Source organism: Chiloscyllium punctatum, chromosome 2 (assembly GCF_047496795.1).
Source record: "Chiloscyllium punctatum isolate Juve2018m chromosome 2, sChiPun1.3, whole genome shotgun sequence".
In the NCBI taxonomy this organism is placed as follows: domain Eukaryota; kingdom Metazoa; phylum Chordata; class Chondrichthyes; order Orectolobiformes; family Hemiscylliidae; genus Chiloscyllium; species Chiloscyllium punctatum.
In genome coordinates, this window is record NC_092740.1 from 11,443,284 (window position 1) to 11,465,493 (window position 22,210).

Genomic DNA, 22,210 nt, shown 5'->3' on the forward strand with positions numbered 1-22,210 from the left:
TCCAACTGAGCAGTTCACAACAAGAGGAAACATTCTATCCACTCTGTCAAAAATTGTACAACTGGAAAGATCTCTGCTCAATCTTTGCTCTGCTTTCCTCTTCGATGCAAAAATAACACGCACAGGATCGGTCAAATAATAATGAGCATTTTTATTTGAAGGGTGTATTTTGATTTACTGGGAGGCGACCTTTGTTGGAAATCGGACTTCTATTCTGATGCTTCAGACTGTCGGACAGGTCATGGGACTGAGGTAAAAATAATGACTGCAGATGCTGGAAACCAGATTCTGGATTAGTGGTGCTGGAAGAGCACAGCAGTTCAGGCAGCATCCAAAGGAGCAGCGAAATCGACGTTTTGGGCTAAAGCCCTTCATCAGGAATAAAGGCAGAGAGCCTGAAGCGTAGAGAGATAAGCTAGAGGAGGGTGGGGGTGTGGAGAAAGTAGCATAGAGGACAATAGGTGAGTGGGGGAGGGGATGAAAGTGATCGGTCAGGGAGGAGAGGGTGGCGTGGATAGGTGGAAAAGGAAATAGGCAGGTAGGACAAGTCCGGACACGTTATGGGGACAGTGCTGAACTGGAAGTTTAGAACTAGGGTGAGGTGGGGAAAGGGGAAATAAGGAAACTGTTGAAGTCCACATTGATGCCCTGGGGTTGTCCCATTGTATCCTGATGAAGTAGATAATGATTGACAGTGATTTTAAGATGTTACAACATCTCCTAAAATGAAGAACAGGTAAAATTGGCTCCTTACTTTCCTTTAAAGTGTCATCTCATGAATTAGGGTCTGTTCATGATGACAACCTCTGTGGTGCCCTGAATAGACTGAAGGGTAAACCTGATGTGACTTGAACCCAGAGCTTGTTGAAGCGGGGACACTCCCCAGTGGATCACAACAATGTCCTACACATTGAACAGGACAGAATCAAATAAAGCTCAATGTCAAAGTCACTTAACTCACCAAGACCAGAATACTGGTTCCCCATGACAACCCAGTAAACCTCCCTCCCTTATGGCCCAATAAGTAACAGTGCTAAAGGAAGAGGCAGCTGAACCCAAAGACAATGGAGGAGCTGCAAAAAAAAGATTGATGTGGACTTCAATAAGGTGTTCAATGAAGTTCCTCATGGGAGTCTGGTTAGCAAGGTTAGATCTCATAGAATACAGGGAGAACAAGCCATTTGGATACAGAACTGGCTCGAAGGTCGAAGACAGAGGGTGGTGGTGGAGGGCTGCTTTTCAGTCTGGAGGTCTGTGACCAGTGGTGTCCCACAAGGATTGGTGCTGGGTCCACTACTTTTTGTCATTTTTATAGTTGATTTGATGTGAACTTAGGAGGTATAGTCAGTAATTTTGCAGATGTCACCAAATTTGGAGATGTAGTGGACAGCGAAGAGGGTTAGGTCAGAATACAATGGGATCTTTATCAGATGGGCCAATGGGCTGAGGAGTGGCAGATGGAGTTTAGTTTCGATAAATGTGAGGTGCTGCATTTTGGAAAGGCAAATCAGGGCAGAATTTATATACTTAATGTTAAGGTCTTGAGGAGTGTTGTTGAACAAAGAGACCTTGGAGTGCAGGTTCATTGTTCCTTGAAAGTGGTGTCAAAGGCAAATAGGATAGTGAAAAAGGTGTTTGGTATGCTTTCCTTTATTGGTCAGAGCATTGAGTATATGAGTTGGGAGGTCATGTTATGGCTGTACAGAACATTGGTTAGGTTACTTTTAGAATATTGTGTGCAATTCAGAAGGATGTTGTGAAACTTGAATGGGTTCAGAAAAGATTGACAAGGATGTTGCCAAGATTGGAGGATTTGAGCTATAGGGAGAAGGTGAATAGGCTGGAGCTGTTTACCCTGGAGCGTCAGAGGCTGAGGGGTGACTTTCCAGAGGTTTATAAAATCATGAGGGGCATGGATAGGATAAATAGATAAGGTTTTTTCCTTAGGATGTGGGAATCCAGAACTAGAGGGAATAGGTTTAGTGTGGGAAGGAAATGATATAAAAGGGACCTAAGGGGCAACGTTTTCACACACAAGGTGATGCATGTATGGAATGAGCTACCAGTGGAAGTGGGAGAAGCTGGTACAATTACAGCAGTTAAGAGGCATCAGGATGGGTATATGAATAGGAAGGATTCAGAGGGATATGGGCCAGGTGCTGGACGTGGGACTAGATTGGGTTGGGATATCTGGTCGGCATGGACGGGTTGGACCACAAGGTCTGTTTCTGTGCTGTACATCCGTATGACTCTATCGCTCTACAATAGGTCTAAGTAGTTCACAAGGAGATGCCAAGAGGTAAGATGGGTACTTCAAAACCACCTATTGAAGCAGTGAAGAAAAACAGGAACAAGGCCACTGGGCAACAATTGTACTGAAAAGTGAAGATTCTGTATGATTCACTCAAAATGAGGAGGTGAAATGGTCCCATTCTATTATCACCAGGTTATTAATCTGGACACACAGGTAAGGTTCTGGGGAATGAAGTTCAAGTCCCACTATGTTGGGTGTTCCTTTTTGTCAGTCTGGATTAACAGGCTCGTGATGGCCATGACCTATCGAGTAGAAAGTCTGTCATTCTTCCCTGATTGGTTCAAATATGATTCCAGACACACAGCAATGCGAGTGACTTCCCAGTGGCCTCTGGGCAATTCGGGAGGGATAATGAATGTTGGCCCAGCCAGTGGCAACTGAATGCCTTGAATGAATCAAAACAAAGAGTCCATGGAAGGTGACGAAACCAAACCCATATTGTCCTCAGGATTCAGGAATTTCTGACAGTGAGCAATGAGATTGACTGCTCTGAGTGTGAAAATGGCCAGGAGGATTATGGAGAGGACAGCCCAGATTACAATTACGAGTCACAAAGCCAGGTCATGCAGCAGAGACAAGGAATAAAGTGTTTTGACAAAACTATAAAAAAGCAAAATGGAAGTCTTTACAAAAAATGATGCATTCACGGAGAGGATTCATGGAGAGGAAAGACTGAACAGAATTTCAGACTCTGCTCCTGAATCAGGAAGGCCAACTGATGGGGACGGTGAAAGTTATGAGATGTCAGATAGTACAGACAAGCAGGAAATGTGGAGGGACCTGAAACCAGGAACTGTAAATATTCTAATCACCACCAAACCACCAAGGGATCCAGGAAAACACAGGGAGTGGTTAGAATGTGGAACCTGCTCATACACCAAGTGGTTGACACAGTGACCATTGTTGTACTGAAGGGGAAGCTTGATTGACACTTGAGGGAGGAAGCAACAGATCGAAATACTGACAAAGTGAGAAAATAAAGGGTAGGGAGGAACTTGTGCAGAACATGATCACCACCAAAGACCAACAGAATTCTTTAAGTTCCATTTGCATGAGCCTTAATTAACTGTTCAGATTACTTCATATAAATCTTAACATGCTGAACTTTTATTCGTTCATGGGATGTAGGTTTTGTGAGCGGGTGTTACCTGCCCCACATTGTTGTCACAAAGGTACTAGCGAGCTGCTGCAGTTCATGATGTTATAACCCTCACTAATACTTCATTATTTTTATTTCATCAGTTTTACTTTGGAGCTGGGAATTAAAAAGATGTGAGCTGAAGGTGACAAACAAGTTTTGGTTTCTTTGTGAGGCCAGGCCTGGAAGCTATTTGCAGATTGCTTCTTGATCAAAACCATTCCATAGAACAGGTGTGAGCTGGGAGAGCAGTCGGTTTAAACAGATAGTAGATCTTGATCATTAATTTTTTGTCATTACCTCAGTCAATCCGCTCTGGGGGAGACCTTCTGCTCAAGCTGATGGTAGATGTTGAATGGTAACTGGGACCTCGTGGGGAGATGGTCAGGGTGAGAGTGAAAGTCCACAGTTTTGAACTGGATTTTGGTCTGTGTTTTCAGGGAGCAGGAGTTTTGATGCAAAAGCATGAAGTTTTAAAAGCTCCCTGACTAACCTTCCATTGGCACCGATTGGAAACTCAGAGAATAGAAACTCAGTTCCAAGTATTAGTGGATTCATCGGAGTGAGCTGAAACTTTGGTCCTGATTGATATCTCCAGAAAGTCAAACCGAGAAACAATCATCTCTGCCTGTGGAACTAAAGTATCATGAGAACCACCTGCATGATCTGGTCAATTTTGTTATTGTATTGTATTTATCCCTTAACTGTGTTTGTTCATCTGTCAGTATTTTGTGTGAATGGGGCTGAAATGAAAAAAAATTGAAAATAGACATCAAGTCGACTATTTTGCTCTTTAATTTTGTTGAAATTTCACTCTGCTACAGTCACTGTATTGTTCATAAATTGCTAAGTATTTTGTTTAAGTTACAAATCAGTGTCATTTGGGTCAATTCTGAAGGTCTCTGAAGGCAAATGGAATTGAGAAAATTTGAGATTAGAATTCCAAAGAACAGAGAAAGAGATAGAAAGGGAGGAGAAATAAAAAAAATTCAAAGAGCATTAAAGCTTAAAAAATTGGAACAAGAGTGGCAAGAGAAAGAAAAGTAACAGAAATTAAAATGATGCCATTTAGGAGCAGTGGGTCAGTGGTTAGCACTGCTGCCTCACAGCATCAGTAACCCAGGTTTGATTGCACCCTTGGGACCGTCTGTGTGGGTTTGCTCCGGGTCATCTAGTCTCCTCCCACAGTCCAGAGGTATGCGGGTTAGGTGGATTGGTCATGTTAAATTACCCATAGTGCCCAGGGATTTTAGGTTAGGTGGATTAGCCATAGGAAATGCAGGGTTACAGGGACGGGATGGAATCCTCGTTTGAACGTCAACGTGGATTTGATGGGCTAAATGGCCTGTTTCCACACATTAGGGATTCTGTGTTACTCTATGCTAGGCAAGTTAAACCAAATGCTTGGAAGAGACTCAAAGAGGAAGGTTCGAACCATAATTCACAGATCAGTCAGGAGATTTTTCAGATTGTGCAGGTGAAATGATTGCACAGAGGCCAGGATCCTATCACCAAGTCACATTTTATTTTCATGGGCTCTAACCAGCCAGCTCAGAGCCAGTTCCAAGAATGAGGACACTCTCTGAATCTTCTGTTTTTATCTGCCCCCAAGTGCTCCTTGGTCCAGGTAACAACCCAATCAAGGACCTTCTAAAAGGGGTGGCACGGTGGCTCAGTGGCTAGCACTGCTGCCTCATAGTGCCAGGGATCCAGGTTCAATTCCCACCTGAGGCAACTGTCTGTGTGGATTTTGCACATTCTCCCCGTGCCTGCTTGGGTTTCCTTCCAGTGCTCCGGTTTCCTCCCACAGTCCAAAGATGTGCAGGTTAGGTGAATTGGCCATGCTAAATTGCATGTAGTGTTAGGTGCATGAGTTAGAGGTAAATGTAGGGGAATGAGTCTGGGTGGGTTGCTCTTCGGAGGGTCGGTGTGGACTTGTTTGGCCGAAGGGCCTGTTTCCGCACTGTAGGGAATCTAGTCTCATCAATGAGATCCACCAGGCCCACATTTCAATCACTGCAGCAGGTTTTGTCAAAATTTGAAAAGGAGGAAATGGAAGCAATTTTCATGTTGTTTGAGAAGATAACAACAGATATAAGGTGGGCAAAAGCAGAACTGACCTTCCCCGAGCAAAATAAGTGAACTGGTAAAGTAGAAGAGATTTCTACATCCCTGTCACAGGAACAGTGCAGGGTTTACGATGAGCTGTTCAATGTGAATAGGAGTTGGTCCTGGAAACATCCAGCTGGAGGTTATGGAACTTATGGAAACAGCCTGGACAAACATATACTGAGTTTGGGAGATTTAAAATAATGTTCATTCATGGATAAGAGCATTTAAGCCTGTCAATACTTACAATGTTACAAAGAGAAATTATTCATAGAATCCCAACAGTGTGGAAACAGGCCTTTTGACCCAACGTGTCTACACTGAACCTCCCGAAGAGTATCCCACACAGACCCATTCCCATACTACTTAACATTTCCCCTGACTAACCTACACATCCCAGAACGCTATGGGCAACTTAGAATGGCCAATTCACCTAACCTGCACATCTTTGGACTGTGAGAGAAAACCAGAGCACCCAGAGGAAACCCACACAGACTCAGGGAGAATGTGGAAAGGGGTGGCACGGTGGCTCAGTGGTTAGCACTGCTGCCTCACAGCACCAGGGTCCCAGGTTTGATTCCAGCCTTGGGTGACGATCTGTGTGGAGTTTGCACATTCTCCCCGTGTCTGCGTGGGTTTCCTCCCACAGTCACAAAGATGTGCAGGTCAGGTGGATTGGCCATGCTAAATTGTTAGGTGCATTAGTCAGAAAGAAATGGGTCGATGTGAGTTACTCTTCGGAGGGTCAGTGTGGACTTGTTGGGCCGAAGGGCCTGTTTCCACACTGTAGGGAATCTAATCTAAATCCACACAGACACTTACATGAGGCTGGAATCAAACCCGGGTCCCTGGCGCTGGGAGGCAGTAGCACTAACCACGGGGCCACCCTGTTATTTTAAAAGTATTTAAGTTTTCCTAATCTTCTGTAAATAGAACTCAGGTCAAAAACTAAAGTGTACTCAGGGCAAGACAAGTCGTTATAATGGCTGATGGATACGAACTGATCCTCTGATCTCTTTTTGTGTCCCCCCAGAAATGTGAGAAAAATATAAAGTGGTGAAGGAAAAGGGAGGTAGGTCACCAGGACGGACAGGATGGAATCCCCGAAAATTAACAAGGAAATTGCTGAGGGTGGAGGTTCGGGTCAGAAACTTCAATGTTTCTATTTGACTAAGTTGGGTCATGTGCATTCGGAATGTTGGAAGGTGTGAGGAAAATCTATGGGACTTCTAGAAGTCAGCAAAGACGACAAGGGAGCACAATAAAGAGAATAACATGGAGCACGCTGTAGCTCTGATTATAACAAAAAGGCCAGAGGTGAATTCTGTCATGAGTACAGTTATGTGTAAGGTAGATGAGAGGTTCCTTTTGTCGAAAGGGAAAGTGACTCCTTTCCTTCAGGTGAGCTAGCTAAACCCTTAACTATATTAAGAGATACAGGGACAACATCAACCCTTTTACTGGAGAAAGGATTGCTTTTCCTCCAGTGAGTTTGATGGGAGCCAAGGTTAACAAATGTGATTGGTGGAGAATATTTTCCTGTTTCATTATATAAAATAAATTGGAAAGTACTTTATCAGGAGACGTACTATTGGAGTTGTAAAGATATTACCGATTGAGGGAGTAGACTTACTGCTGGAGAATGATTTGGCCGGACTGAAGGTAATAGTTTTGCTCAGAATTACAGAATACCTAAAGGAGGTTCAAAAGACAAAATAATTATAGATCAGGTTCTTGGTATCTTTCCTTTGTGTGGAGTCGCCAGAGGGATGGTTAAACAAAATCCATCCAAACGGGTTGATGAGACCCCACAAGTGAGTGCAAGGATAGCTGAAACATTCCAGAGAGGTGAAGATATTGCAGGCAGAGTGCTGGGTTTGACATCCTGAGTTACAGACCAGAAAACAGATCCTGAATTAAACGGTGCAGCCAATTCATACTGAGGCAGAGGCTGAAGGAGCTCCAGTGTGTTATTATCTCAGAATGGAGTACCAGTGAGGAAGTGGAGGCTGGATCTGAAGGATGGTTAGTTGTACATCAGATAGTGACACCCCAATTTTGTAAAATGTGTCATTGTGTCAAGTTGGAGGTAAAGCTCAATATATGATTAAACTAGCACCCCGATTCCACCCACACCAGTTTATAAGGAACCATTCGGTCATGTACTGGTGGGTTTTATAGGACCATTACCAAAATCAAAGGCTGGAAGTGAATATTTTCTTATCATTCTGGATATGACAACTGGATTTTCAGAGACTATTCTCTTTCAACCAATCAGAATTGCAGTGGTAGTGACAAAAACTCGCACAGCTTTTCATTGTTAGGGTCCACCAATCCCGAAGCACAATTTAATCAAGGATCAGACTTCATGACAAAACATTGTGACGATAACATCAGTAATTTGGGGATTAAACAACAAAAGTTGACTGTGGACTATCCACAATTCCAAAGTGCTTTGGGCACAGATTACTGAACTCTCAAAATCATGATCGAAACTGATGGTAATGGGAGTCCAAATGATAGAAACAAAGGCTGAGATTTTCTCTTCTCAAAAGGGTTAACAAGAGCATCTGGAGGTACATGGAACAGCACAGCACAGCACAGTACAGCATAGCACAGCACATTACAGCACAGCACAGCACAGCACAGCACAGGCCATTCAGCCCTCAATGATGTGTCAACCTTTTATCCTCTTCTAAGATCAAACTGACCTGCATACCTTTTTTTTTACTATCATCCATGTGCCTATCCAAGACTTGCTTAAATGTCCCTAATGTATCTGACTCTACTACCACCACTGGTGTATTCCAAGCACCCACCACTTTCTGTGTAAGAAACCTACCTCTGACATCTCAACTAAACCTTCTTCCAATTACCTTAAAGTTATGCCTCCACATGATAGCCATTTCTATCCTGAGAAACAATCTCTGGCTATCCACTCGATCGATGCCTCTCATCATCCTGTACACCTCTATCAAGTCACCTCTCGTCCTTCTTCACTCCAATGAGAAAAGGCCTCGCTCCCTCAAACTTTCTCCATAACAGATGCCCTTCGGTCCAGACATCATTCTGTTAAGTATCCTCTTCAACTTCTCAAAAGCTTCCACATCCTTCTCTGGGACGTGGCCATCACTGGCTGTAGAGCATTTATTGCCCATCCATGGATTCTCTTGAAGTCTTTGGTACAACTGAATGGCTTTGTTGGCTATTTCAGAGGGTAACTGAGAGTTAAACACAGTGTGTAGATCTGGAGTCCCATGTAGGCCAGACCAGGTAAGGATTGCAGATTTACTTCCCTGAAGGACATCAGTGTATCAGATGGGTTTTTCTGACAATCAACAATGTTTCATGGCCATCAGTAGACTCTTTGTTCCATTTTGTTTGAGTGAACTCAAATTCCACCATCTGCCATGCCAGGGTTCAAACCCAGATCCCCAGAATATGAGCTGAGTTTCTGGATGAATAGTCTAGCAATAATCCCACTCGGCCATTGCTGCCATTGTCTCCCCTTAAAGTGGGCCAGATAAACAGACAAGAAGAATTTTTAAAGCAGGAGATGAAGTTGTGGGACTGTTTCTGTTCGAAGGTGAATCATTTAAAACAAAATGTAGTGTTTTTCCTTTCAAGGTAATTAAAAGGGTTAGGTCGGGAACATATTCAGTTGATACTCCTGATTGTAGGAAAAGCATCAATTGTTGTTTACTTGGATGATGTTGTAATACATAGTACAACGTGGAAAATTACAACATTTTACAAATATTCCACAGCTCCAGTCAGCTGGGTTGGTGTTAAATCAGGGAACAAGTGAATTTGCGAAAGGCAAGATGATGTTGTGGGATGTGTGTGGGACAAGGACAGGTGTCACACAGAACAGGAAAAACAAAAGCTTTCATTGACTTTCACACAAAATGAGAGAAAATGAGGCTTTTGGGCACGTGTGGATTTTACCAAAATTTTGATTTAAGTTTAGGACAATAGATGCACCCTTGATGTATTGATTGGAAGGAGGTCAGCCAGGTGGACCTTATAAAATATGAGTCCCCTGATTGGGGCTGTTAATCTGGTCTAATCAAGGAGCCCTGGCTGACAGACATAAATAGGAGTGTCAAATATCCTGTTCATTCTGAAAGCTGGCTCTGAGAGAGGATCAGTGTGAAGGACTTTCCACAAAGGGTGACTTGGTGAGGGATTCCAGTCTCTGTGGAGTTATTTCAGTGGTGTTGAGAGATAAGTATGCTCCTGAAAAAAAATTGCTTGTAACAGTTATCTTTGAGTTGGGGTAAACATTTCTGACATCATCCTGTTGTTTCTGAAGATTGACTCATTTTATCCTACTGTCAAAGACTAGGCCCCAGGATGTGGAAAAAATGTGTTATTGATTCTGGCCAAATTATATCGGGGTGGTTGAAAAGCAATCAATAGTTCTCCTGACAGCTTGTGGAGCCACAGTTTGTTTTGTTCTGAGGAGAGTAACTTTCACTGAGGCATCAGATACTAAAACCTTTCAAGAGTTTGTGGATTTAGTTAAGAGAAATTATAATCCCAAGTCTCCTCTAATTCTGAAATGGTCCTGGTTTGGCAATTCAAGAACCAAGGGAATCCATATCAGGATTTTTTACTGGGCTAAGACAACTGAAAGTGGCATGTGACTCTGGTTTAACCCTTAAGGAGGTGTTGAGAGACCATTTGGTGTTTGGGATTAATGATGTAACCATACAAAAGCACCTACTAGCTGAAGCCCAACTGGACTTCAAAGTGCACAACAACTGGCTTTATCATGGAAAATGTGGCAAGTTGGGCAAGCATGTTGCAAGGCGTCCTGATGGAAATGATCCCCCGCACCAGGCCGATTGAGCTTAGGGAACACTATTTGAGCCAAGGCCATTGCATAGCCTCACTCAGGGCATACCCTGAGCAGAGGGACTCGAGATCAGCCCACAGTAAAACCCCAGAACAAAGCCAGGACTCAGCCAAACAATTAAAATTGTCTTCAGGATCTGGGCCAACAGGCCACGATAGTTGCTGCCGATATTCGACTCGAAACAGAAAAAGAGTCCCACTGTACCTAAACTGGGTAAGAGAGCTCATAGTCCAGGAGAGTGCACACCTTGGGAAAATCCACCTACATCTGGTTTGGAACAGTTACGTTTATTGGCAACATCCAAATCAGAACCAATCAAAATTAACATCTGGTTAAATGATAACCCGTTTCTAATGGAGCCCAATACTGGTGTGGGTGTTTCAGTGATGACAGAACCAGTGTTTAACATTATTCACTCTGGACTCCAACCCAGCTTGTGCAAGACCTCAGCTAGACTAACAAGTTACACTGGGTAACCTTTACAGATTAAGGGCCTCTTATGAGAACCAGTTGGTTCATTTGCCACTGACTATAGTATGCAGCAAGCTTGATGGGGCTAAAATTGGTTGAGAAAGATTCACCGAGATTGGCTCAATATTCTCCAATTGGAAAATGGCTGCCTGAGTCCGAATGAAACACCTGACATTTTTCAGAAAGCTCTCGGGACTATCAGGGGAGACAAGGCCACTGTACATGTTGACCAGGAAGTAATTCCAGAAGGCTGCAAGGCCCAGCCTGTGCCATTTGCCTGAAATTGGAGGCAGAAATCAGACGGCTGGAAGGCAAAGGAAGCATCAGACCAGTGCAGTTTACAGAATAGGCAGCCCCGGTCATACCAATTGTGAACTCCTTTGGTCAGTTTGCCATTTGTAGGTATTTTAAACAAATGGTAAACAGCTTTTCACAGCTGGATAAATACCCAATCCCTCACAGTGAGATATATTCACAAAGCTGGAAGGGGGCGCTGTCCTTCATGAAGCTGAACATGACCCGTGTGTATTTGTAATTGCAGTTAGATGAGGATTCCCACAAATATTCTACAATTAATACCCATAAAGCTTAGTATCAATACACGATACTGCCATTTGGAGTAACATTAGCCTGGGTAGTTTCTCAATGGACAATGGAGAACATGTTACAAGTTCTCGCCACATGGTGGCATTTATCTCAATGACATGCAAACACCAGGGAAGATTAATAAGGAGCACTTAAAGAACTTAGACACAGTCCTTAGATGTTTCTCCCAGGTGACCATGTACCTTAGAAGGTAAAAATGTGAATTCCAGGAACCCCAAGGGACCGACTTGGGCTCCAGAGTCAACAAGACCAGGTCACACTCATTGGAAGATAAAGTGAGCGCAAGCAATTGCGCCCATTGTGTCATCTGACTTCTGACCTTCTTCAGGGGATGAAGTTTGGTTGAGGAACCACAGGAATGGCTCTGCATGGGTAAGCTACATGGTCAACACGAGGTCAGGTCCTGTGATGTATAAAGTTCTGGTCAGTCCAATGGTCCTGAACAAGGACATGGACCATATGAAAGCTGCAAACTCACAAACAGTGCAGAAACAACCCATGCCCGGCTCCTTGGCAGTGTTTCGAATTGTTCAGGAACCCGTGCATTCTGCCTGTCCATCAAGCATGGGGCGGCACGGTGGCTCAGTGGTTAGCACTACTGCCTCACAGCACCAGAGTCCCAGGTTCGATTCCAGCCTCGGGTGACTGTCTGTGTGGAGTTTGCACATTCTCCCCCTGTCTGCGTGGGTTTCGTCCTGGTGCTCCCGTTTCCTCCCACAGTCCAAAGATGTGCAAGTCAGATGAATTGGCCATGCTGAATTGTCCATAGTGTTAGGTGCATTAGTCAGAGGGAAATGGGTCTGGGTGGGTTACTCTTCGGAAGGTCGGTGTGGACTGGTTGGGCCGAAGGGCCTGTTTCCACACTGTAGGGAATCTTGCTTTGAAGATCCTTCGGAATCTGAATTGGACACAGCGGATGTCGCTGCCTCAGTGCCTTTGATGTCTGGAGAGGAGAAGGAATTTCTTCCAAGACAATCCAGGCACAAGAGGTGAGCGGCTGGGTGTTCCACACTGCCCATATCGGGGGCAGAGTTGGAGGGACCTGACCCAGTGCTCAAACATTCCAGGAGGATCTACGAAGAAAAGAACTGGCTTCTGTCCTCGGATTCAGGCGGGGAAGGATGGAGTGATTGTAACGAGGTCAGCCAGGTTCACCTTATAGAATATCAGTTCCCCGACTGGGGCTGTTAATCTGGGCCAATCAAGGAGACCTGGCTGACTGAAAAAACAGGAATGTCAGAGGTTCTGTTCACTCTGAGAGCTGGCTCTGAGGGAGCTGGATCAGTGTCATGGATTGTCCACATGTAAATAAAGGGGGACTTCATGATGGATACCAGCCTCTGGGGAGTTATTTCACTTGAATAATTTGTTACAAAAATGAATAAAGATGGAATGGTCTACAGAATGATGCCAGGCAGCCTTTGAAAAACGAAAAGTAATTTTAACAACTGAATCTGTATTAAGTGCATTGAAGTGTAATGGATCATTTCAATTCGCAGGAGATGTTAGTGATTTGGGGATTAGAGCAGCTCTCTTACAGGACGATGAGGCTGGAATGGAGAGGCCTATGGCCTATCTTTCAAAAACGTGGAACCAACATCAGAAATGCTGCTTGACTATAGAAAAGGAAGCATTGTGATCAGTTCTTCAACACGTTGAAGATTATGTTTGACATGGAAACACTGAGACTGTGTGTTTTTTCCTAATCATAATCTGCTTACTTTTGAACAAAAAAATTAAAACTAAGACTCCAAGGTTGTGCAGGTGGAGCTTAGATCTGCAGCTGTCTAAAAGTTGTACATATTGTTGGGAAAGCAAAACTAATTGCTGATGCTTTATCCTGAATGTTCAGAGTGGTCTGGCAGGCTAAAAACTAAATATCCAAGGCTGGATTAAATATGTCCTAGGTTTATGTGTGAGGCAAAAGAGGAAATAGTCAGGATGTTTGCAAAACATTTCACTTCTTCTCTGGCTACTGGAGAGGTATAGTTAGACTGGAGGGAAGCCAATGTGGTACTGCAATTCAAAAAGGGAGCAAGGGATAAACCAAGTAACTACAGTCCAGTCAGTCTCACCTCAGGAGGGGGGAATCAATTGGAAACAATTTTCAGGGACACAATTAATCTACAGTTGGAGAGGAAGGGATGTATTAAAAACAGAAAACACGGTTTTGTTAAGGAGAGGGAGGCAGAAGACAAGAAAGTGTCGGCTGGTTCACCTGACCTCAGTCATTTGTGAGATTTTAGTTTTTATATTATCAAGAATAAGATTGCAAAGCACTTGGAAATACATGATGAAATTCACCTGGGTCAACATGACTTTGTTAAGGTGAGGTCATATCTGGCAAATCTGTTAGAATTCTTCGAGATGGTAACAAGTAAGTTAGACTAAGGACAGCCAGTGGATATGGTCTATTTGGGAGGTTGCAGAAGGACTTGGAGAGGATACAAGAGTGGGCAAAGAAGTGACAGATGGATGATAATGGGGAAATGTGAAGGGTTTTGTACTTTGTTTGGAAGAAAAGAGTTGTAGATTTTGGAGTCCTGGTTCAGGATTCACTTAAGGGCAGCATGCAGGTTCACTTGGCAGTTAGGAAGGCAAATGCAACATCAGCATTCACCTTGATAGAGCTGAATATAAGAGTCTGAGATGGTAAGAGGATATAGATGAGCTGGTCTGATAGATTGAGCAGTTACAAATGGAATTCAATGTGGATATATATGAGATGATGCACTTGGGCAGGACAAACAAGGCAAGGGAAGACATGGTGAACAACAGCACCTTGAAAAGCACAGAGGATGAAAGGGACATTGGTCCATATGTACTGGTCACTTAAGTTAGCAGCACAGGGGAATAAAGTGGTTCAAAAGGCAGATGGAAGGTTTGCCTTTATTATTGTCACTTCTCAGTCAGTTCTGTCCCAGTATCCCTCTGAAACCTGGGTGTGCCTGCAGTGTTCTGTATCTCCCCTCACTCTTTGGAAAGTCACATGAATTTCTGTGGGTTCTGTCCCACACGGAGCTCTGATGGGAATGTTTTGGCAGCTTCAGGTAAGCGATGTTATCCTGCCTTCATTTTTTTAAAAAGGAAGTTATTCCTCCCTGATGAAGAAACCAAGGGGAAGGAAAAGGCTCATTGTGGTGAACAGCAACAGCTTTGGGAAATAAATACCAGGCAGTAGACGGGTCATCAAGGAAGAAGCAAATCCATGATTAACAAAATAGATTAGAAAGGTCAGTGTTAGAAAATACTTAATGTTTCCCTGTACCGAGACTGACAGGAGGACTGCAGAAAGACACACATAGAGACACCTCATCATCAATACTGCAGCATTTCACCCTTCTCACTCGCTTCCTCTTGTCCTTTCACAAAAATCTACAAAAGGTACTTGACTTCCTGTGCACTGCCAAGGGAATATTGATCAATCTTACATGAAAGGAACCAGAAAGGGAAGTCTGTGTACAGTCAGTAGCAGAGAGAGTGAAAAGACTGTTTTGAAAGTGAGGCACCAATCATAGCCACTCCAGAATAGGAAATATTGCACCAGTTTCCAATAAATTTCTCAAAATCCTCATTCCCAACATCAAATGCTGTGAGAACTGGGTAAGCACTGGGTTAAATACACAGTAAAGCTCCTCTGCACATTACTGCCAGCACGGTGGCTCAGTGGTTAGCACTGCTGCTTCACAGCACCAGGGACCTGATTCAATTCCACTCTTTGGCAACTGTACAAACCCTACAGAGACATTCTCCCTGTGTCAGCGTGGGTTTTCTCTGGGTGCTTTCATTATCTCCCACAGTCCAAAGGTGTGCAGGTGAGGTGTATTCACCATGGGAAATGCAGGGATAAGGGAGGGGGTTGGATACAGGTGTGATGTCTTTCAGAAGGTGAGTGTCGACTTGATAGGCCGAATGCCATGCTTCCACACTATAGGGATACTATGGTTCCATGAGACATTGTCCCTGTCAAACACTCCCAGGACAGGAACACCCCTGGATCAGACAAAGGATAATATGGATCCCTCTTTATTGCTGAAGAGAGAGGGACTGGAGACACAGACGCTGGCTGCTGTCCTGGACCTTCTGAACTGAACACACCTCGTGGAGCTAAGGACTGACCCAGGACCAGAGATCTCTGGTGAGTTCATCACCACTCCCAGGTGTAAAAAGATACACAGAGAGTCTGGGTTGTACTGACACTGCTGACAGACACACACAGAGGAACCTCAATTATCCGGCATTCAATTATCCGAATTTCAGACTATCCGAACAAGGTCGCAAAGACCTGATGCTTGGCGAAACTATGTCATCCACCATGAACAGAATCAATTAACAGAATGAAACACTCCCTGCCTGTGTCATTAGGATATTTATTTCTGATCCATTTAGAACCAAATATAGAACTGAACAGAATGAGGGAGATTTGCAATATTTGTTGTGGCTGCTGAAGCCAGGGTGTGGTTTGCATGTTATTTCTACAGGCCCCACAATTGCCTTCTCAATGCTCCAAAGCTTGGGGGCTGTCTCTTGTGTTTCTTTGGCTCGGTCCAAGCTGCACCAAGTTTGTTGGAGTATTTTTACCTGCCTCTGTCATTCCAGGAGGAAAACAGCCTGGGATAGAGCAGAAAGGGTCAAGACGGAGAGTGTGCTGCTGATTATTCGGTTCCTCATCCCTTATATGGAGAGCATCCTGACTCTGACTGCCCCGAGCAGGGCCAGGACAGATCGGAGGCTGCACTCGGCTGAGTGTACCAGGGGCCCCTGAGAAAGGCTGTCTCCCTGACTCAACTGGGGATGGCTGACAACTGCAAGAAGCTTCCTGTGTCTGTGCTAAATGCTGAATGTGATTAGTGAGTATGAGATGGGCTGGAGGGCACCATCTTGGCTCACAATGGCATTTTGAATTTAATTTTAAATTTGCTCTGAATTTTGTAACAATCCCCAAGTTATGGTTTGGTTCTTTATTTTTATCAGTTGTTTCAGAACAACAACTCCAAAGAAATGTTTCAGTATCAACTTGCTGACCTCCAGTCCCCACATCTGTAGTGATTGGAACCAGGTTGATCTCACTGCCCACCAGGTCCTTGATTGGGATTGTTAACCCAGGACAATCAGGAGAACCCTGGCTGACCTCGGAGATCAGAAGCTCTGAGCTGGTTGGCCACAGCCTGTGTCCTGTGCACAGGGAACTGAAGGGTGACTCAGTAACGGGATCCCGGTCTGTCGGCAGTCATTTCCACATCATTAATTACTGACCTGCTCCTTGTGGCATCCCCCACATCCAATTCTATCCCGGTTTTACCAAGGGCTATTCCTGAACTAATTCACCACTCACTGGAAAACCACTGAAAGTCTGATATCCCTTGTGCCCACAACATCTTGTGGTCAGATGGGTCAGCCAAAATAATGAACTTATGATGGACAATAACAAACTTACCATGGAGTTCCAAAAGATGGACAATGATTAAAGCATGCTGGGAAATCGAACCCAGCCTTGACTAAAGTGACTGTGCTAATCCACATGCTGCAGGATCCAGACAGGCTACAGCTGCTCACAGACGGTTTATAAACAAACCTGACAGCTACAGACCCTGCAATACACACCTGAAGTTGGACTTGAATGGGACAATGGAATGTCCACCCTCGGGACAATTGGGAGCAGGGGGTCATTCAATAGACATGGAGGTGCCTAGTACCCTTATTTGGAGGAGACTACATGCACCCAGCACCGACCATAATGGACACGTAAGGACCACCCTGGCATCAATGTGCCAACACCTGGTTGGGTCTGATTGATCAGGGCAATCAAACCTGGTCAATCCATTGGCAGCTCGTCAAGACCCTCCCAAAAGGGCGGGATGGCTCTGAAGGATTAGAATCATCGCAAAACCCCACTCAGAGCGGTAACCCGAGAATAACCACTGAAAGAGAAGACACCTCCAAGGCCATCGGAAGAAGAAGAAGACATCACCGTGTGGAGCACCATTCCAGTGGGATGGGATACGGTCACACCAGGTTAAGCTAAAACATAAGATAGTTTGTTGTGGATTTTTTGTTAGTTTATGGTATACTTTATTGTTCTAATATTGATTGAGTTCAACAACCAAATATTTTTGTCTCGTAGGGTTAACTTCCAGTTCTTTTGCTGAATATAAGATTTTAAACACACTGTGTGGCAGGTATAACAAATTGGCACCCCAGATGGGACCTCGATATGTCGTGCCTTTGTTGCTCTGAAATCGAATCCTGTCCAACCTGACCCTCCGTGCGATTTTGCCATAGCCAGTTGTTAAGAGGACAGCTGTCCCACACCAAGGTCAGGAGTCCCAAGTGAATCAATCCAAATAGAAAGGTCAAAACTGAACTGTTCTTGAAAAGGTAAAGACAACAGGTTTTTACTTCTAGTCCAGCAAACAACTGTTTCTGTGTATGTTTGGGGTAGGTCAGATAAAACACCGAAAAGTCGGGAGAGACCCAGTGGTATTAGGACCAAGAAAGTTACAACAGTGGTACCCTCAGTCCATTCCACCCCCGATACTCTTTCTGTTTAATTGAAATGGCAAAGAAAGGGACCAGAGCAGAGGATTGTCCTGTATGGGAAACAAAACTGAGACAGTACGTCAATGACAAAAAGCAGCCGATTTGGGCAGAATGATGTAATGTTAAGATGGAACCAGGATTCCTCGGGCAGAAGTACTGGGATGGTCTTAGAAAAGCTCAAGGGAATCAGGTTTCCAGACTTAGTAGATCACAGTGATCATGTGCTGCTTAGGGCAGTTATTAGGGACAGAGCAGGAGTTAAAAATTGTCTGTAAGGAGCTAGAGGACGCTGCACGTGGAGCAATTTCAGCCCCAGTGTGAGCGAGGATATAGGATACTCAGCACGCAGTGTTGGAGAAAGAAGTAAACCAATGGAAGAGCAAATGTCTGGATTTACAAGCTGCAGTTAAAGTATGAGACCAGGCAGACACAAGAACGTAAGAACTAGGAGCAGGAGTAGGCTATCTGGCCCCTCGGGCCTGCTCCACCTTTCAATAAGATCATGGCTGATCTATTCATGGCCTCAGCTCCACTTACCCACCCTCTCACTGTGACCCTTAATTCCTTTATTGTTCCAAAAAAATCTCTTCACTTTCAAAGTATTGATGAAGTCATGTCAACCACTTCACTGAGCAGGGGGTTCCCACAGATTCACAGCCCTCTGGGTGAAGATGTTCCTTCTCAATTCGGTCCTAAATCTGCTCCCCCTAATCTTGAGGCTCTGCTCTCTTGTCCTAGTTTCACCCACCAGTGGAAACATCCTCTCTATTTCTATCAGATCTATTTCCTTCATAATTTTTTATATGTTTCTATAAAATCCCTCCTTGTTCGTCTGAATTCTAATGAATATAATCCCAGTCTACTCAGTCTCTCCTCATAAGCCAACCCCCTCAACTCCAGAATCAACTCAGTGAACCTCCTCTGTACCCCCTCTAGTGCCAGTGCATCCTTCCTCAAGTAAGGAGACCAAAACTGCACGCAGTACTCCAAGTATGGCCTCACCAGCACCTTGTACAACTGTAACATTACCTCCTTGCTTTTAATCTCAATCCCTTTAGCAATGAAGGACAAAATTCCATTTGCCTCGCTAATTACCTGTTTTACCTGCAGACTAACCTTCTGTGATTCATGTACAAGGACTCCCAGGTCCATCTGCATAGCAGCATGCTGCAACTTCTCATCATTCAAATAATACTCCTTTTTACCGTAACTCTTCCCAAAACAGGATGACTTCACATTTATTAACATTGTATTCCACCTGCCAGACCTTTGCCCATTCACTTAAGTATCTCTGCAAAGTTTCACAGTCCTCTGCACACTTTGCTCTGCCACACATCTTTGTGTCATCTGAAAACTTGGACACACGACACGTGGCCCCCAACTCCAAGTGAAGAAGCAGGCAGCTGCAGATCATATCAAGTGTCTGCAGGAAATTGACTAATTAAAATCACAGCTTTCCATTCGAAATGGGATAATGTGCCCGTACGGAGAGCTTAGAGAAGGAAAAGAACAAAGGATAGACTGGGATGAGCTCAAGGAAGATGGTCAACAGTGTACCAGGAGCACAGAGGTTTGGGGTCCATCCCCACCTTCCCAGAGGAGTCTCCTCCTTCAATGCCCCTGGGAACACTCCCGGTCACACTGAACCCGATAACAATTGAAAGGCAGTTCGGGGACCTGAAGGACCTGCCCCCAATCACATACATCACCCCATTTACCGCTGCACAGTCTGCAGCGATCAGGGCAGCATGGTGGCTCAGTGGATAGCACTGCTGCCTCACAGCACCAGGGACCTGGGTTCGATTCTAGCCTCAGGCAACTGTCTGTGTGGAGTTGGCACATTCTCCCCGTGTCTGCCTGGGTTTGCTCTGGCTTCCTCCTGCAATCCAAAGATGTGCAGGTTAGCTGAATTAGCCATGCTACATTGCCCATAGTGGTCAGGGATGTGTAGGTTGGGTAAATATTGGGAAGGGGGGAATGGGTTTGACTGGGTTACTCTTTGGAGTGTCAGTGTGGACTTGTTCAGCTGAAGGGTCTGTTTCCACATTGTACAAAGAACAAAGAAAATTTACAGCCCAGGAACAGGCCCTTCAGCCCTCCAAGCCTGTAGAGATCCTACTCTATGGGTGGCACGGTGGCTCAGTGTTTAGCACTGCTGTCTCTCAGCACCAGGATCCCAGGTTCGATTCCAGTCTTGGGTGACTGTCTGTGTGCAGTTTGCACATTCTCCCTGTGTCTGCGTGGGTTCCCTCCGGGTGCTCTGATTTCCTCCCACAGTCCAAAGATGTGCAGGCCAGGTGAATTGACTTTGCTCAATTGTCTATAGTGTTAGGTGCATTAGTCAGAGGGAAATGGGTTGGGTTGGGTTACTCTTCGCAGGGTCGGTGTGGACTGGTTGGCCCAAAGAGCTTGTTTCCACACTGTAGGGAATCGAATCTAATTCTAAAGATAGCAAAAAATATTCCTGAATTTGAACCATCCACTGATCCTTTTACATTCTATAAGAAGGTCAGGCAGCAGAACATTTTACAGGGTCTGGACGAGAGGCAGGAGGTGAAACTTATTGTAATGTGTTTGAGCCAGTCAGCACAGCCCATGATCCCAGCCCCAGCAAATGTAGGAGACAGAGCCCTTGTCAACATGAAAAAGCCAATCCTGACAGTGATCGGTTATAATAGAGGGGACCCCGTCGACAGATTGGATAAGGGTAGGCAAAAGAAAGGGACACACCCAACTGTCTTTGCCGGTTGCTTTGGTTACACACCACAGGGGTTTCTGGAGAGTTAGACAGGGGTCAGTTATCCGAGGCTGACTCAGCCAAGTGGGTGAGGACTTTAGTTTCCCAGGGCACTGAGGAGAGCAGGAAGGTGTGTGTGTGAACTTCAATGCTGCAGAGGCGAGACACAGTGAGGCATGGGTTCTGAGGAGAATGTCCTGGGTGTGGGAGATTAACCAACCCCGTACCCTCAATGCCAACCTTTGAGGCATCCGCACGACGGTGTCAGGCTTCTGCCTCCCTGATATAGGTCTGTGACACGAAGTGGGATGGTGCAGATTGGCCACTAGTCAACAGCGAGGAAGGAGGTCGCCCTGTCAAATTCCTTTGGGATACCGGAGATTCCGACACAACCCTGAACACCTCGAGATTTAAAAATATACCCTGGCGGACCACAGGGACTATTGCTTTAAATGGGTTGACGAGTCATGTACAGGAGAGGTACGTTACTGAATCGATAGAATTTAAACTGGGTGATATTACATGCCAGTGTCCTGCTATTTTAATCAACCCGGGGGGCGGTGGGGGTGGGCGGGGGGGGGAACCACATACTTGGCATCGATTATCTGATGAGGTGTAATTTTAGATTTGACCCAGTGAATGCCTGTATAGGGAAGTTACCTCCAGCCATTAACATCCCATCCATCATCTCAACAAGTCCTTATGCTAATTGAGTCAGTACAACAGGAAAGTTCTGGTTTAATCCTCTGACAACGACCAAGGATCTGGCTGTGGGAGAGATAGCTACAAAACGCAAAGGCATATTGGCCCAGCACAAACATGACTGTGAGCATATCCCTGGACAGGTGATAATTGAGGGGCCCAACCCTGAAACCACAAAAACTGGTTTCCCCAGACAGGCAGAGGGGGAGGTGGCCAAGGTGATTGACAGTCTGTTACAGCAAAGAATACTGGGACCTGTAGCCTCCACTAATAATGTTCCCATTTGGCCAATCAGCAAACCAGATGGGTTTAACCATTGATTACAGACAGCTTCATAAAGTCAAACCCCCCCCCCCCCCCCCCCTTCACTGCACCAACAGTCACCACAATAATGAAGAAAGTCCCACAAGTGACGTACTTCACAGGACTTGATATCAGTCATGGTTTCTGGTCCATATCCTTAAATTGGTCCTGCCAGGACAAATTCACTTTGATCTTCCAGGAACAGTCGTACACCTGGACATTTCTATCCCAAGGATTTCATAGCTTGCACTCGATTTTTCACAGATGGTTAGCCAAGGGACGAGAGATGTTTTCCCGGCCTGACTGCCTCATACAATATGTCGAGTTTAGATCAGAGTGGTGCTGGAAAACCACAGCAGGTCAGGCAGCAGCTGAGCAGCAGGAAAATTGACATTTCGGGCAAAAGCCCTTCATCGGCTCTATTCCTGA